This window comes from Neophocaena asiaeorientalis, unplaced genomic scaffold (assembly GCF_003031525.2).
Source record: "Neophocaena asiaeorientalis asiaeorientalis breed wild unplaced genomic scaffold, Neophocaena_asiaeorientalis_V1.1 scaffold825, whole genome shotgun sequence".
Lineage (NCBI taxonomy): Eukaryota > Metazoa > Chordata > Mammalia > Artiodactyla > Phocoenidae > Neophocaena > Neophocaena asiaeorientalis.
Genome location: NW_020173937.1, coordinates 27,645 through 46,068, shown reverse-complemented (window position 1 = coordinate 46,068; position 18,424 = coordinate 27,645).

The following is an 18,424-nucleotide window of genomic DNA, read 5'->3' as shown; positions in this document are numbered from 1 at the left end:
AATCATCTATAAGCAGATTTGCTCTCTGTTCTGTTCTTCCTATCTTTAAAATTAAGGACATGTATTAGGTTAAAGTGGAGAATTAAGTAGGTATTTGATCCTCTTGATCTGTTCATAGGTTAATAGCAGTAAAGAAAAAGAAAAATGAGAAGTTTATTTTCAGAACACTGTTCAGAGTCAAGAGGTTTTTTAAAAAACAGACTTTCCCACTTAAATCTACCAGATAATTGCTTCAACCCAATCTTAGCTATAGGCAAGGTCTACTCATAGTTATTTTTACATGAAAATTCAGTTTTAATCATTATTTTTTAATTTTGTCACTTCAGTTAGGTTTAGAAAAATGCTGTCTGTCTTCTTTGTGTGAATTTCTGCCAGGCTGCATTTTGGTGGAAAGCTAGCGGTTTCTTGTAAATGGTTATCCCTGTCTTCTTTGTATCAAAAGCATGTTTATCCTGTGAAGTTCTAAATCTCTCCCAGAATTCTTCATTGCTACACATCTAAAAGAAAAATAAATACAGAAGTAGCCTTATATCACAAAAGAGATTTTTAAAAAAAGTCTTAGTCAATTTAAACATAAGCAGCCTATCCCATAGAAAGAATGGTATTCTTCAGTAAAATAATTTAAATTATTATGGTAGAAAAATCAGTGTGCCAAGTTGCAAGCAGTGTGCCTACGGGTTACGTACAATTACTCCGTCCCATGCTCACGGAGTAGCCATTTCCTACGTCACTAGGATCTTACTTTTCTGAATCAAAAAATGGAGCAGTTGATTGGACAGAGGATTCTTATGCCAGTTTGGGGTGTGAGGGCCAATGTAGGAGATGCGATTTGGACACCAAACTGCTGGTATTTCTAGGATATCTTAATAGGTGGTAGAACCCATGACGTTTGGATTCAGGCCTTGCTATGGGCTGAATTGTGTCCCCCTCCACCCCAGTATTCACTCGTTGAACCCTTAGCCCCCAGTGTGGCCGTATTGAAGTAAAGAAGCAACTAAATGAGGTCATGAGGATGGGGCCCTGATCCGATAGGAGTAGTATCCTTATAAAAGAAGACACCAGAGCTCACTAGCTCTCTCTGCCACATGGGCACACAGCCAGAAGGCCGCTGTCTGCCATCTGGGAAGGCCCCCACCAGCACCAGTAAGCTAGCACCTCGATCTTAGACTTCCAGCCTCCAGAACTGTGAGAAATAAATGTCTTCGTTTATGCTGCCCAGCCTGTGGTATTTTGTTACGGCAGCCTGAGCAGGCTGAGACAGGCCTGTCCCAGGAGACCCAAGGACTGCAAGGGAAGGAACCCAGTGGTGGTGGCCTGCAGCAATGGCTCCTCTCTCCTGGACCCCCAAGTCTTCCTCTTTTGGATCATTTCTGTCAGCTTTCAAATGAGATTTGTTAGTTCTCATGTTATTAAAAAATTCCTCGAGCTAAATTGCCTTATCTATCAAAACATAAAATAGAAGTATCCTTACACCCAGCATTGGAACTCCTAACACTGCACCCTACAGATTGGACTGCTGCTACAGAGCATAGACACACCAGCCGTTAGATGCCCTTCGTTTTGGAACAGCCAGGTGTTCCTCCTGGGACGTGGCTAAGTGACAGCTCCACAATGCACAGCACTACACCAACTTCTGCACAGGGTGGGGTAAAGTCCAGAGTGCAGAAGGTGCTTCAAACCCTTTATAGACTCGCGGGATGTTTGCATTTGCATAGAAAATGTTTGGAAAGATGTGTGCCAATTACTAACATTTTTACAGTGGCTAATAATTGAGACTACATTGTGGAAGTAGAGCTTTTATGTTTTGATACACATTTTAAATCCTGCTTTGTAAAACCTCCGCAGACTCCGTCACCCCCCAGCCCATGGCCCCGTCACTCCTCCACGGCCCACCCACTGGATGACAAGCCCGTGAAGGCAGAGACTGAGATGTTTACTACTGTTTATGCCAAATTGGTGGAACTCAGTATTTATTGAATAAATGCTCAAATGAGTAAAAAGACAAAATACCTTATACTGCACCTTGCTCGTTCTTAAATGAGAAAATTTATCTTTAAGCCAATATTTATCTTACAAATAACAAGTTGTTTTATGACTAGAATTTCTGACTACCTGAATATTTTTATGTATGTATTTTGGTCTAGAAACCACCTAAAGCTCACAGTGAAATAGCTTTAAAAGTACTCAAGCTTTTAGGACAAATACTGATAAGAAATCTGCCCAAATTTAATAGCAACTGAAAGGAGGATTAAGATGATTTTTAGTTCTTTTCTTTCTAATTTTTGAACAATGATTATGTACAAAAAATAGATTTTCTTTACTTCTCTTTCCAAATGGATTCAAAGCTTATACTTACCAAACGTATATAAATGCCTGAAATGAGGCATTTGAATTTGAAATGAGGAATTTGAAAACTAATTCTTTCCCCAAGGATCTCTACCAATCTGCTACTGAGTTTCCCGGGGAAGAACAATGGCAAAGTCTGCACTTCGGAATTCCTATGCAATTTCTTTTCCTGTTTCTGGTATTTGCTTAAGTTTATGCATGAGTAGGAACTATATTAGTACTATTTTCAACATTCTCTCTAATGTGTGTCTTCTTAAAAATGTCACTTACCTTGGAATGCAGCATGATATATTTCTTCTTGCTAGAGTTGCTTTGTTTGTGACCCTCACTGTCTTACGTTTTACAGGCGTGACCACTTTATCATTCTCTCTCCCTGTGCTACTGTTTCCTCTTGAGCGGAGTCGCTTAGCCAGTTTTTTAGGTTATAGGTTTAAAAAAAAAGTTTTATTATCGCACAAACCCAATGTTTGTCATTATATGAAGTTAAAATTTTCTAAATCATTCCCTTTCTCTTTGAAATTCTGTGTAATATTTACAGTAAAAATTATCTTAAGGTCTTACCTTTTGGAATTGTTTGCAGGTTTTTGACAGCTGCCCAATGTCATCCAAATCAGGAAAGGAGAAGATCTGAAGGATTATGTTGTCAGGCCTGCGAACTAGCAAGTCAAACTGCCCCTGACACACATTCAAAGGATAATCCAGTACTTCTTTCTCAGGCACTTTCTCCATCTGCCCTAAACATCAGTGAGAAAGAGAAACTGAGAGACAGACTAAATTATGACAGGCCAGCTGAATCCCACCCACTCACAAAAAAGTCACTTGAATTTAAAAGCACCTGTGCTTCTTAACACAGATGAACCTGTCTTTAGAATGAAGTTCTGTCCCACTGAAGAGACAGTCACCGTTGCGCAGTCCTAGCTTAAGTGGAGTAGATACTCCCATTTATGAAGTTCTTTACATCCAGACAACAGCTCTTTGGAGACACAGTTATTGTCACATTCATTCATCAAATGGTGACTGCGTGCCTCTGTGTGGCAGGCACTTTTCTAGGCATCAGGCATTCAGTGGTGAGCAAAGCAGACCAGTTCCTGACTTCACAGGCCTCAATACCCTTCCTTTCACTTAAAAGGAGTGGAAACCCCTAAAAGCTCACCAGTTCCCCTGAATCAGGAATTCTTTTTTTTTTTTTAAAGAAGATGTTGGGGGTAGGAGTTTATTGATTAATTTATTTTTGTTGTGTTGGGTCTTCGTTTCTGTGCGAGGGCTTGCTCCAGTTGTGGCGAGCGGGGGCCCCTCTTCATCACGGTGCGCGGGCCTCTCACTGTCGCGGCCTCTCTTGTTGCGGAGCACAGGCTCCAGACGCGCAGGCTCAGTAGCTGTGGCTCACGGGCCTAGTTGCTCCGCGGCGTGTGGGATCCTCCCAGACCAGGGCTCGAACCCGTGTCCCCTGCATTAGCAGGCAGATTCTCAACCACTGTGCCACCAGGGACGCCCCTGGAATTCTTAACTGGAAATCCGTGTTGGGCTCTTGTAACATTGTCACTCTTGTGGCCATCCATAGGTTCCCTAAATTAGTATCATATTATGAATAAGCATATCATACATTTTTCTATAGAATGCTCTATATAAGCTTTCATCAGATCCTCAAAGGTAAAAATTTTTATACAGTAGGCTGTCAGTAATCCAGCATTGAATTGTTTTCACAATCTTCTTGCCACAAACATAAATGGAGCAATTTGATATTATAGGCAGAAACTGTCATCTAAAGTAACAGACACTTAATAAGTGTGTTCTCTCCACCGAAGAGGTGGGGGGTCATCACTGTCACCTTCTTTATACTGAACAGAACCTGCCCCTCCCCCCACTGCAGCTCTCCACCCCTCCAGCCCCTCCCCAGGCCCACGTGGCTCAGGCCAGTCTGATCAGGGCAGCCCCCAGACATGCGCCGGTCTTCTCCTAGCGTGTGCCTGGGGGCTGCGCTGGCCAAGTGACGTGCGAGTCCAACGGGACGGCAGGGCAAACTCACCCTGTCGTTCTGTATGTGACCAAGGAGGCCCAAGGGGAGTCAACCTTCCCGTGGAGCTGAAATGTGCACTCAGAGCAGAGGTGAGAAGATGGTGGGCTCCTGTCCGCAGTGCTGGAGCTGCTGGACCAGCTCACCCTGGAGCCCACCTTCCTGTGGGCTTGTTGGGGGACGGGGGCGTGTCTTGTTACTAAAGCAGTGTGAGTGACTGTGTCTATTACTTCAGTGAAATCTGATCTTAACTGACAGCTTTGCTTTGGGTCGAACGTAGGAGAAAGCTTTGACTTGGCGGAAAACCCTGCTGCCGTGGTGCTCAGAGCTCAGCTCTTCTCAGGCCCTGCCTCAGAACTACTGATAGTCTAGGGACCCCCTTCCCTCCACCATGCTGCCTTGTAAGACCAGGAGGCCACACCAGCTTTCAGCCATAACCTCCACTTACAAAATAACCACAGAGAAACACCCCAAAGGCTCAAGGTTCTAATCTAGAACTGACCGATAGATTGCAATAAAGCTGTGGTTCATCTTGCAACTTTGACTAATTAAACAAGAAACATTCAGAGAAATTCTAAGTCTTCCAGGTGTCCTGGAGCCTAGCGTTTCCACTTAATACACATTTCAATAAACCTCTTGTGCTGCTTCTAAGAGGTAAATTACAGGTTCTACCCTCTAAGAAATAAGGGGCACAGCTGCTTCTTCACCTCTGCACACCACAGACACAAGCTCCCACTTGCCAAGGACAGCCCTACACCAAGGTCTACTCATCATTCGTTCAGTTCAGCTACGCTCGTCTGAGTGTGAACTTTGTGCTAGGGACTGTTGCTACACCCTCAAGACACAAAGCACAAGACTTTGCTGACAACAGTCTTTCCAGCTGGCAGGGAAACCCACACAAGTGAGTGGATGATTATAAGTCACTGGGATATGCGCTGAAGTAAGGTGTGGACAGGAAATATGGATACTTCTTATTTTATCAATCGTCTTCTCCCCGGGTACACTGATCTATTGGGGAGGAATAAAATTTGGGGTCCCTTGCCCTGGCAACAGGACGCCAGAGCTCAACCAGTGAGGAGCTCCTGCCTATGACCCTGCCTCACGAGTGATGCAGAGGTGAGGTGATGGCTTGGGGCCATTCACAGCAGCGTGTGGGGTGTTGCTAGCGGTGTCCAACAGGTGACAGCAGTGACTCCACAGGGGCCTGGCGTGCGCTCGTGCATATGCTGCCCTGCCTCTGGCTTCTGAGCCCCATCCCGTTCTCCAGTCTTCCAGCTGATTCTCTGAGCTGTTTGAGATGCTTCCAATAAGTTCTCTTTCTGCTTAAGTCAGCTAGGATTGGTTTCTGTTGCTTAAAACCAAGAATTTCAAAGGAAAACTGATAAACAGGGAGATGGTTAGAGGCAACAGTAAAGACATTTGGAGAAAGGAAATTTGGGGAAATAAGTTACACTGCCCTGAGTAAAAAATCCCACTAATATTGAGGAATGAGAATCTGGCAGCCTATGTCCTGTGGTGGAAGATGGCCAGTTACCTGTGGTCCCCTGAAATAAACTGTTCATTATGGGTCAGGTTTGGGGAAACTGCATTGGTGCTGCCACAGAACAGTGTGAAAGGTAAGAGGGATTCAAGATTGTAGGGAAGAGAAGCAATTCCTAACAGCACTGAACGTTGTCAAATGGCAAACAAAATGTCTGAAGTCGTCAAACGTAAGAATTGGGACTCGCTGTGCGCATGCTAGAATAATTGAAGCCTTACAGTCAGAGGGTTGAAATAGCCACGAAGTGTCTGTGTGAAAGTTGGTTCAACAATCTGGAAAGAATGAGACTCTACGTCTCAGAATGAAGGTATGCAGCAGGCCTCAGCAGATGCAGAATACGTCAGACCCGCAAATACCCAGCTGATTCTCCACGCCATCCCCCCACCAAGGAAGCTGACTTCCTTAAGCTCCCCCCATGCCACAGCCTCTTCCGGATCTGAAGTAGCCAATAACAAAGTCAATGTCTGGAGGAGGCAGCTTCCGACCAAAAGAACAACACTTTATTAATGCACGTCAGCAAACGTGAGGGGAACAGATGCAGGAACGGATTCCGAGTGTAGGGTTCTAAACAAGAAAGAGAAGAATACTAGGTTGGACTGAATTTATGGATGGCGTGGTGGTTCATGCATCAGCTCTAGCTGTTTACTCGGCTGATTAAAGCAGCCTAAACTCAGTGGCAGCCGAGTAAAGTCGAGATGCCAAAAACTCCCGTCAGAATTCAGAGATTTCCCAGGAGAGTAAGGCTGGAATGAACTGCTTATGGGCAACCCACCCTCTCCTCTGAACTATGGCCCCCAAGGGTCCAGTAATACTCTTTTCTACAAAACTTTGAGAATGCACTGATGAGGAAACACCAGAATCTTTGAAAAGGCTTTAGTGACTGCAGTTAAAGTGGGCCCTGTAGTAGACTGATAGCTACATTCTCATCTCTGGAACCTGTGACTATTGCCGTATGTGGGAGAAAGCGGGGGGAATCTTTGCAGATGCAACTAAGTTAAGGGTCTTGAGATGGGGAGATTCTCCTGGATTGTCCGTGTGAGCCCTAATTCAATCGTGTCCTTTTAAGAGAGAATCAGGAAAAGATTTTCCTCGCAGACATGCAGAAGAGAAGGTGGCGTGAAGGCCGAGCAGGAGAGACACGGGAAGATGTGGCCTTGGGGACCGGGGAGCTGCTGTCGCAAGCCTAGGGATGCCGGCAGGAGCCGGAGGAGGCAGGGAACAGACTCTCCCCCAGAGCCTCCAGAGGGAGGGGCGCCGCTGACACTGATTTCAGACCTCTGATCTCCGGAACTGTAAGAGGATACATTCTGTCCTTTGAGGCCACGAAACTCATGGTAATTGTTACAGCAGCAGTAGGAAACTCACAGGCTCCCTGACTTAAAGGGAAAGTACAGGCGTTTTAGAGTCAAGGTCAGGAAGGTGACCCTAACAGTCAGAAGGGCCTGTACGGTAATCAGAATAGCCCCGCCCCCAGTCGCTCTGGGGCTGAAATGGACGAACCCCCCACTAGATTCCTGCTTGGTCTGCAGAGCTAAAGCCCATTTTGGGTCTTGTGAGCGCAGGTGTGACTTGATTCACCATGAAAGTGAGACATGGCCCTTCAACCAATTTCTAGATAAGAGTCAGTTCACAGACCCAGAGACCTTCGACTATTCGGAAAGACGGCTACGTTTGAAGAGCCTTGCAAGAACTTACGTGACTCTTCTTCCTATAGGCATTTACCTTAGATTGACCAAAATCCACAAGCTTCACACTGTATTCTGTTCGCAGGGCCTCTGCCGGAAAGATGCAGGGCAAGGATGCCAGCAGGACCTCAGCTCCTGGCATCTTGTGAGCAACTGTGGAGTCGACTGTCTCAAGTAGGGGACGCAGGGGACAAGCATGGGTGCACCCGATGGGGCCAGCCTGGGGACAGCACCGCTGCAAACCTGGGTGCCCTGACGTGGTGAGCCTCAGGGATGGCTGGCACTTCCTTTGTGCCCCCGCGCATCCCTCTGTGTCCAACATACCATGCTGCCTCGACCTCCACGACTTTGTGGCTTTGTGTCGTCCTCATCTGGCCGTCCCCACAGCTGCTGGGAGGCCTCTCTCTCACCTCCTCACACAGGAACTTGCTTGAGGAGCAGAATCTCAGGCCCCACCCAGACCTCCTGACCAATCACGGCTCCCGCATGCCTGGGCCTTGCCGGGAAGCTCACTCTCCACTCTAGACTCTACAGTGTCCACTTGCCCCTCACAGCGCTGGTTACCTGCGGCCCCTCCCCTCCGTCTCGGAGCAGGCTGCTTCAGCCTTTTCGCATCTGACATAGTAGGCACCTAAAAACGCCCACCAAGTGAATAAATCAATGCACCCTTCGCTGGTCTAACGCATGTCCCCACTCCTCGGATGGAATATAAGAAGAGCAGCTGACCATGTGGCCCGTGCAGGACTCCTGGCAGCCACTAGACACGGGCGGCACTGCAGCTCTGCCCTGGGCTGCTGCACACCGTGGATGCCCTGTGGGAGTTCAGCCGAGCGGGGCTGCCCCTGGGCTCTCTCACGGCTCCCAGACAGGCTTCTAGGGCCAGCAACAAAAGGCTTTCTTTAAAGAGGGAGGAAGGGACAGCCACGGGTGCCTGGGACACTTTGAAACTGCCACACCCGCCAAAGCCCAGTACTTGCGGTGCTGCTGCTTGTTCAGCAGGAAGCCTGCAGGGGGCGCCCTCGCTTCTCTAGGGAGGGTTGTTTCTTCTTCTAGGTGGAGAGAAACCATCCACGACTTCCAGATAACCTGCCCCCAAAAGCAAACACACAGTCTGGCCCAGAAGTTGCCCTGCCCACCGCGGAGGCCAGAGAGCAGAGCTCCCAAAACATTCTGGATATGGGCAAGGTGAGTGAGGCACTGGCACAAAAACTCAGTCGTTGATGTAAATACTATTTCCATGCGGTATTTTTAAAAATCTAAATTAATGCTAAGGAACCTATGAATAACAAAATATAAACTTTTTTTTTTTTTTTAAAGTAAGAAGTGGATTTATTTACAGAGAAACACACTCCACAGACAGAGTATGGGCCATCTCAGAGGTCAAGAGGCCCCAGGGTACAGGGTGGTTAGTTTTTATGGGCTGGGTAATTTCTTTTTTTACTTCCTAAATTTTATTTATTTTTATTTATTTATACAGCAGGTTCTTATTAGTTATCTATTTTATGCATATTACTGTATATATGTCAATCCCAATCTCCCAATTCATCCCACCACCACCAATCCCCCTAAACGTTTTTAATAAAGACAGGATCTAGCCAACTCCTTTGTTTTTTTTTGTTTTGTTTTTTTGACGAGCAGGCTCAGCGACCGTGGCTCACGGGCCCAGCCGCTCTGCGGCATGTGGGATCTTCCCGGACCGGGGCACGAACCCGTGTCCCCTGCATCGGCAGGCGGGCTCTCAACCACTGCGCCACCAGGGAAGCCCCTAGCCAACTCCTTTGGCTGGTCTGTGAGTGTTGACGTGACATGCTCCTGAAGCTCCAGTGTGGGAAGGGCTCATGCATGTGCATGTGTCATCTACACTGAAACCTTTTCATTGAGATTTACCATGAAGGAAAGCTGCCGGGCCCTTCTCCAGGCCCACTGGATCACAGTCTGCATTTACTAAACACCCAAGCGGTACTTATAAGCTATGTCAGACTTTTTCACCTTCTCCAGTCTCTACAGGACTGGCTGATAAACAACGTGTAGGGTTTGCGTGCACCAGAAAATCGCAAGACGTGCGGAGGAACTGGGGAAGACGTGGCCCAGTTTGAAACTAGTAAAGCTTCACACTTAGCCCACTATTATTTCCTTAACAAGTGGTCCGCAAAACTTTCGCTCCTGTACCTCCCAAAAGAATTTTCATAATTTAATTTCACATACTTTTATCTTAATGAGGACAAAATTCCCTGCAATAAAAATGTGCGTGTTAATTAAAATTCTGGACTTCCTATCGCAAGGTCTTAAGTACTAAGAAATATCTCTATTACAGTAGTACATAGCTAACCAAAACAAATATTAAAGTAGAGGTATAGACTGCTATAGCCTGAATGTTTGCGCCCCTCCCCCCAAACTCACATGTTGAAATCCGATCCCCAGGGTGACGGCATCTGAATGTGGGACCTTTGGGAGGTCATTAAATCGTGAGGGTGGAGCCCTCAGGAATGGGATTAGGGTCTTACAGAAGAGACCCCAGAGCGTCCCCCACGCATTCTGCCATGTGAGGACACAGTGGGAAGATGGCCACATCTGGACAAGGAAGCAGGCTCTCCCCGAACACTGAGTCTGCCAGCCCCTTGATCTTGGACTTCCGGGGTCAAGTACCGTGAGGAATAAACTTCTGCTGCTTATAAGCCACCCAGTCGAAGGCGGTTTCCTATAGCAGTCCAAACCAACTAAGACATGAACATAAAAGTCTGACGGTTAGAAATACCCTTCCTTGAATTAAAAACAGCAGGATGTTTATAATTCTCGAAACTGGTGAGGGCCCGGTTTTTCTCTCTACACTCTCTACTTATGTGGGTGTTTAAAATAGTCAACAATGAAGTGTTAAAAAGAAAGATGGGGATATTTTCCCCAATGGGTTCATATATTGACAGATGAATTTAATGAATACCTTTTGCTAGTAGAATAAGACAATGTTGGACAATTCTATTCCAGGTTTCCATTTTTATTGATCTAACTGCTGAGAAGACTTGGTGACACTGAATGGAGCAGAGGAGTTTTGTTATAGAATACCACTTAATCCTTTAAAATTCTTTCAAGTTATATACCAACTGTTCATAGTTATCTATAATCAAAAATTACTTCTAATGTCTACCATTTGATAATTCTTCTAATTTAATTGAAAGCAAAGAATTAGAAATCATCTGACTTTTTAAAGGCTTTGCAATTCAATGATGGGAGTCGTTCAGTTTCTCGGTTCCTGGGAAGTATACAAAAGTCTTTTCCAACATCTCAAAAAATTATTAATTGTACCTGCTAGTCTTTCATTCTTGGTTTATTTATTTATTTTTTGGCTGCACCACACGGCATGTGGGATCTTAGTTCTCCGACCAGGGATCGAACACACACTCCCTGCAGTGGAAGTGTGGAGTCCTAACCACTGGACCACCGGGGAAGTCCCTAGTCTTTCATTCTTGGAAGTGAACAGTTTAATCTGATCTACTCAAAAAGGCTTGGGGAAAAATAATCAAGGCAGTCATTTCAGAACATCTTTGCCAGTATATTTTCATAGAGAGTTTTCTAGAGCCTTGGGTTGCAAATTTAATGAATCCAATTTATGGAAAACAGTCACCATGTAATAACCTTTGCCAATTAGTTCTTACTATCAAGCCAATCAGCCAAATCAGCCTTATTTATTCAGAAAAACTTCGTTTTTCAATTCAAATAAACATGAAATTGATGTCTCAAAATGAGGACCTATTTATACAAAAATTAGAAACATCTTGTAAGTAAACGCAGTAATGTCAAGATTAAAATTAAATGGAGTTAATAGTCTTTCTTATTAGCTAACTTAAAATAATGTGTAGCTAAACCAATGGGTTATTGATGAAGCAAAGAATGTGATAATGGAAGTTATATTTCTTCAGTAAATATGTGTACATGAATATATCAAACTCTAGCATTGGGCTTTTGGGAAAACTTAAATAAGATTTATTTAAAAACTCACATATAAATCCTTTGATTTTGTTTTATACCACTACCAAACCTCTTATATTTACCATTTTAAAAAACAGTAAAATATACTGCTAGAAGCTACCCTGCCTGGCAACTAGCATATAAATTCACTTTTTAATCAATGGGAGGCATGAATAATGAAATATTTAATTGGATGAAGAATGTAATTGGTAAATATACTTGATCAAAAGAGTTTTTTTAAACTATCTTAATGATTACTACACATCTTATCAGGAAGAAATCACATAAAATTTTACCCATAGACTTTATGGAATGTATTTTGGACATAGTCCCGTTAACCAGTTTTCTCTAACTTAGCAAGCTTATTTTAGCCTGCCTTTACTATTTAAACTGCTGTTCCCTAAATTCTCCTCTGAACTAGCTCATTCGCTCATTCCACACTCACAAGCTCACAAGCTGATTAAACCCTGAAATGTATTCATTCTGGTGTCACTTTCTGGAAATCATACTTGGACCTCGAGCCCACACACCCTTAACTGTTTTTCTAAATTTTCAACTCTTTTATCCCATCATGTCCCGGAACTCATCTTGCGAAGCAGGCGTTATCATCTCAGGTGTGTTAAAAGACAAACCATTTAATGTGCCAAAGATCGGCAGACCTGTGGGTGAACGAGGTCTTAGCCCAGGTCTTGTTGTACCAAATCACTGATTCTTTTTGCCATTTGTTCACTTACCCCAGAGCCTTAAATGCCATCCCTCCTCCAGCCTACTACTTAAAGGAATAATACAGGAAAATTTAGACTTCATAACAGGAAAGCTCCGATGAATCATTTGGACAGATATGTAGTCTCCCGATCCTTTTTGCTTGCCTTAACTCTGTCCAGAGCGAATCCCACCACTGGAGTGGAAGAAGCTGGTGAAGGAGAGCGACGCTGCTGTCTTCCCACCGAGCCGGGAGCCCTGGGCAGGCCTGCTCCCACCTTGGTGCTTCTCTTCCGGTGAAGGAACATGGATTCACAGAGGATAGGAAGCTCCACAGGTGAAATGTGGGCAGTCGAGTTTCCCTGCTGGGAACAGTCATGTGATCTTTTAACGCGCAATCTCCACGTAACCCCCAGGGAGACCAGGCCTCCCCTTTTCAGAGCTGGATGAAGACAAGGACAGTCTGGACTTGAGATGCACCCAGATGGTGAAAATTCTGTTCCCCAGAACTCCTCTCAGGGAGAGAACTCCATATGGCAGAAAGAAACACTTAGGAGAAATGATCGTTGTGGATGGGTTTCCTGAAGGAGCAGTGATTGGGCCCTCAACTGCCTTCTGAGGGTCTCTTCTGAGGCTAGAGCTGAATTGCTCAGGGCTGCAGGGAGCACCTGTGTTCTCCCCACCTGGCCCGCAGCCTCCTCTGAACGAATGTTGAGCAGATATTTTAAAACAATCAGCTCGAAGGGGAACCAACCTATTAACCACATTGCACACCCACGTGGCTCAGTCTGGCTTTGTTTCAACCCCCTTCCGTCCCTGAAGGTAGACCACAGTTAAAGAGCTGAACTCCTCTGGCATCTTCTCTGCTTGTTTAGATACTGTATTTTATAACTAAAACCACAGTGTGAGCTAGGACGTTCCTGCTTCATCACAAATGTGCCTCGCAATGCGAGCAGACACTTCCTCTCAATCACTGTCTTCCTAACTGCTCCATGCGGTAGATGTCATATCACCATTTTAAAGACAAAAGAACCCGAGGCGGAAAGATGTAAGTTGCCCCCTTACTTGGAGGCTGGTCTTCTTCTTCCCACACAAGTAGTTTCTCAGAGTGTGGGCAAGACTGTGGGCCTAACAGTCATGGCTCATAACCGTGGTTCTCAACCTTGGCTGCATTTAGAAGCATGTGAGACTCTACAAAACACCCAGTCCTGTGCTCCACACCCAAAAGACGTCACTAGTCTGGGTGTGACCCAGGAACCAGTCGTTCTTAAAGCTCTGCAGGTGATTCAAATGTGCAGCCAGATTTGAAAACAGCTGGTAGGTAATATTGTATCTATGGAAAGGTAATATTGTATCTATGGGAAGGTAATGTTGTATCTATGGGAAGGTAATATTGTATCTATGGGAAAACGCTGGGTAGCAAAGAATGCCCCCTCCTCTGCTCTTTCAACAATTATTTGAGAAAGTGCTATATTCCAGGAATAAAGCCCTCGGGGTGGGGGAGAAAGTCCAATAAAAGCCAGTGACAATAGAGGACTAGGCGTCTGTGAGTCAGAGAAGGCGTGACTTGCCCAGCCCGGGTGGCAGGAAAGCCTTCTTAGCTGAGGAAGTGGTGCCTGGGCTGTTTTCATCAGGACCTGAGGCCTCACTTCTGTGGTGACAGCAGGAAGGGTGCACAGGGAGTCAGAAACAACTTCTTGATCACTGGAGCCCCAGACCAGATGGGGGTCCACTGTAGACATTTTCAGGATGGTGACAAGTTGGCTACGCATAACTCAGATGTTCGATAGAATGAAATCCCCAAAGGACCTAACTCAGTGCCAGGAAGAGGCAAGCCATAAAATCCTAAACTTTCAATACTAACTCAGTTTCCCTACCAGTGGTCAAGTTCTTGTTAGTATAATTCAGTCAGAGCATTAAGTAACAATGGCATCTAACATTTATCAAGTGCCCTGCGCATTTCATTCTGTCTTGTGCCAAAACCACCTTGAGGTAGGTCTTACAAGACTGCCCCATTGTGCGTGTGAAGACGCTAGGTCGCCCAAGTTCTCACACACACACACACACACACACACAGAGTGGTGGAGGCAGGTTCAAACATAGGTTTGTCTGACTTCATAGCTCAAGGTCTCAGAGAGTGTGCCCTTTATTCCCAGCATGAGAGGAAGCGTGTGCTTGGCAAGCATTGAAGCTGTAACATCCAGGAAGGCAGCTCCTTAGCTTTACTGGTGCCTTACCTCAGTTTTGGTGGTGGCCGGGTGGTGGAAGTCCTTGCTTGGAGTGGGAGCTCGGCTTCCAGCCTCATACAGAACGCTGGGCAGGAGGGAAGTCATGGGCTCCTTCTGCAGCTCCACAAGCACAGTGTCCAAGGCCAGGTCGGTTTCTATGCTGCTCCTTATTTATTTTTTTTCACCAGCAAGAGGAGGTGACCTTCACACTTGGGGTAGCCTGCTTGAATCAAAAAGTACCCTCTGCCACTCCCTTCATTGGTGCAAAGAAGACCGTTTGGAAGAGGTTGGCTTTGCACTGTGACGATTCGTTGGCCATGCATAAAAGAACTCAGCAGACCAGTGTCAGGTTCCTGGTAACCTTTCATCTGCAGGTGTGTGAAAAACCTATTCGTTCATTTATTCAATTAGTATTTATTAAGCGCCTACCATGTGCCAGGCGCCGGGGAATCAGTTGATCCTGTCAGTTTCACCTGCCTCACCCTGGTTGGCTGTGTGACCCTTAGGTGGTCATTCAGCAGAGCCAGTTCTGCCTGGCAGCAGAGAAAGAGCAAAGGATTCTGGGGGCCAGGTTCGCCCTGCTGGTCCCTCCTATCAGGGGACTCGTGATTGGCCATCCAGTTCTTTCTTGCTGACGTGGAAAGCATCTGCCGCATTCACTAGGTGAGACATTGTGCTATTTGTTTTCTCTATGCCCTATAGCACGTAGAGCATATACAATGTTTGTCTATATTTTTGTCCCTCATTTCCTGCATTTCTGTCTTCTTTTGAATTTAGTTGACTTTTTCTGTAATGAAATGTTTAAATTCCTTCTTAATTTGCTTTTGTTTATATTCTATAGCAATTTTCTTTGTGGTACCATGAGGATTTACATCCTGAAATTATTCCTCTAATTTGAATTTACAGCAGCTTAACTTCAATAACACAAAAACTCTGCTCCTTTACAGCTCTATCCCCAGCCCTTTAGGCTATTGATGTCACAAGATTACATCCTTATACACTGTGTGCCCCAAACATAAACTAATAATTCTTTTAAATGCACTAGTCTCCTAAATTATGCAGGAAACAAAATTTGGAGTTACAAAGTTACAGTAATATACTTTAATACTAGTTTTACACTAATACTTTTTTCTTTAAGTGTATTAGTCTCTTAAATTATGCAGAAAACAAAAAGTACAGTTACAAACCAATGTCATAAAAATACTAGCTTCATAATTGCCCTATTTGACCTTTACTAAGATTTTTATTTCTCTACACGGCTTCAAGGTGCTGTCTAGTGTCCTTTCATTTCACCCGCAACACTCCCTGCGCATTTCTTGCAGGGCAGGTGTAGTGGCCACAAACTCCCTCAGCTTTTGCTTAACTGGGAATGTCTTCATTTCTCCTTCTCGATTGAAGGACAGTTCTGCTGAATACAGGATTCTTGGTTGACAGTAGTTTTCTTTTAGCACAGAGAATATATCAACCCAGTGTCTTCTGGCCTTCAAAACTTCTGATAATAAATCTTCAGATAATCTTATGGAGGATCCCTTGCAGGTGATGAATCTCTCCTCTTTTACTGCTTCCAAGATTTGTTCTTTATCTTTTCAAAGTTTGATTATAATGTCTCAGTGTGGTTCTCTTTGAGTTCATCTCACTTGGAGTTTGTTGAGCTTCTTGGAGGTTTATGGTCATGTATTTCATCAGATTTGGGGAGTTTTCAGCCATTATCTCTTCAGATATTCTTGCTGCCCTTTCTCTCTTCCCCCTCAATGCTTGTGTTGGTCAACTTGATCATGTCCCACAAGTCCCTTAGGCTCTGCTCACTTCTCTCTGATCATTTTTCATTCTGTTCCTCAGCCTCAATGACTTCCATTGATCTGTCTTCAATTCACTGATTCCTTCTTCCTCCTGCTCTAGTCTGCCTTGAATCCCTCTAGTGAAATTTTATTTCAGTTGTACTTTTCAGCTCCATAATTTCTTTTTGGTACCTTTTTAGGTTTTCTATCTCTTTATGGATATTCACATTTTGTTCACACACCAGTTTCTTGACTTTCTCCCCATCTTCCTTAGTTCTTTGAGCATCTTTAAGACTGTGGTTTTAAAGTCTTTGTCTAGTATGTCTGCCATTACATCTTTTTTAGGTACAGAGTCTGTTGAGTTTTTTCCCTTTGAACAGGCCATACTTTCCTTTCTCTTTGTATGCCTTGTGATTTTGTTGTTGTTCTTGAACACTGGACGTTTGAATATAATAATGTGTAACTCTGGAAATCAGATTCTTCCCCTTCCCCAGGGTTTGCCATGTTTATTATTTATGTACTTATTTGTTTTACTGTTGTAGGCTGTCTCTGTGCCAAGGATCAGCCTGAAGTGCAAATAATGTCTTTTTTTATGTCTCTTCTGAGCCTTCCCTTGGGCAGGTGCAGTCACTTTCTAATTTTCCCTGTATATGCAGTAGTATTTAACGTCTGGCTCCCAAAAGGAGAAAAGCAAAAAATGAAGTGTGTCAGGGGCAGCGGGTGGGGGTGGGTGCTGGCCCTTTAAATCACCTGAAAGTCACTTCAGCTAGAGGTGGAAGTATTTACAGAAGGAATGGCTGCCTGCCTCTTTGTCTGCACCTCTGTGAGCAAAAGCAGCAACTAGAAATCAAAGCACAGATGCTCGGTATTTGCAAGACGGGGACCTTCTCACCCACACTAGCTCCTGCAAGTTGTGTGCAAGCTGCTTGCATGGCTGTGGGTAGGGAACAAGTAGCTGCTACTCTGTGAAAAGCCAAAATTGACCAAAATTAACCACAATTTACTGTCCAGTTCTTCCCCTGGAAGTTGCAAGCCTTCAACAGACTCCAGAGTTCCAAAATAGTTATATCAGATGAATTCCGCCAGTACAGTTGCTGTCTAGGTGGGGAGACAGATTCCTTGGGCTTCCTACTCCACCATCTGCCCAGAATCCTTTCTGCCCGATTGCTTTGGATTTACATGCTTCCTAGGTTGAGGCAATTTTAGAGGCTTCCTACTGGCCTTTCCAACAATAATAGCCCTCACCTCACAGGTCAGGGAACCAACGTGGGGATACCGCCAGTTCCTGAGTATGTCTACTGTTAATTATGCATCCTAGGACTGGAGAAATGACCACAGGATGGTTTGAGGATACTGGACCCACTGTGAGATGAACCTGAGCTGAAACTCCATTGATTATCTGACCTCCATAAGCCCCTACTCTGACTGGAGGGCCACAGTTATGCTTGGTGTCTCCTGGAATCAGTGTCAGTTCAGAACCAGTGTCCAGGCATTCCTGAAGGGTCTGATTAGTTCCTTTTGCCCAGTGCAGCCACCCTGGTAAATGGCCATCTGTACCTTTGGGGAAGGCTGGGAAAAAGGTTAACGGTATACATTTTTGGCAGTGTACTGGGATCCTTGCTCAAGGGGACCCAGCCTCCCCTTCATTCAAGGTCTGTAAACTGGCTCAAGTCTGGGAAATGACTGAGGGGCCATGACTGTTTTTATGATTCAAGTTGGAATTTTGTTCACTTGACCTAGAACTCTTCCGTTTATACAAATCTAGTAAGAATTTAGTAGGCTTCCCATCCACTTCATCTAATCCTCCGTGTGGCCCATGGCAAACATTTACAAGAGATCAGTGGGTGTTAGAAGCAAAGTTAATTCAAAGTATGCTCAATCCAGCTAAGCTGGTAGTTGATCAGGATCAAAGGGGTTGAAATGTCATATTTTATTCCAACAGCATTTTCAGTTTTAGGGTTGAATGTAGCATCCGGTGTGGGGTATTTGTAACAACAAATAGCATTCCCGTGTTGCATTAACGCTAAATTAGGTCCAAATCAGTCCTATAGGTTTTGTTTTCTCAATTCATAAAATGAAAAAAGTAGTCTTGCAATAGTAGACTTGCAAGGAAGGTGGAGAGAACCGTGCCAGGCTTAGTAAGGGTAGGACTTTAATAGGAAGACCTG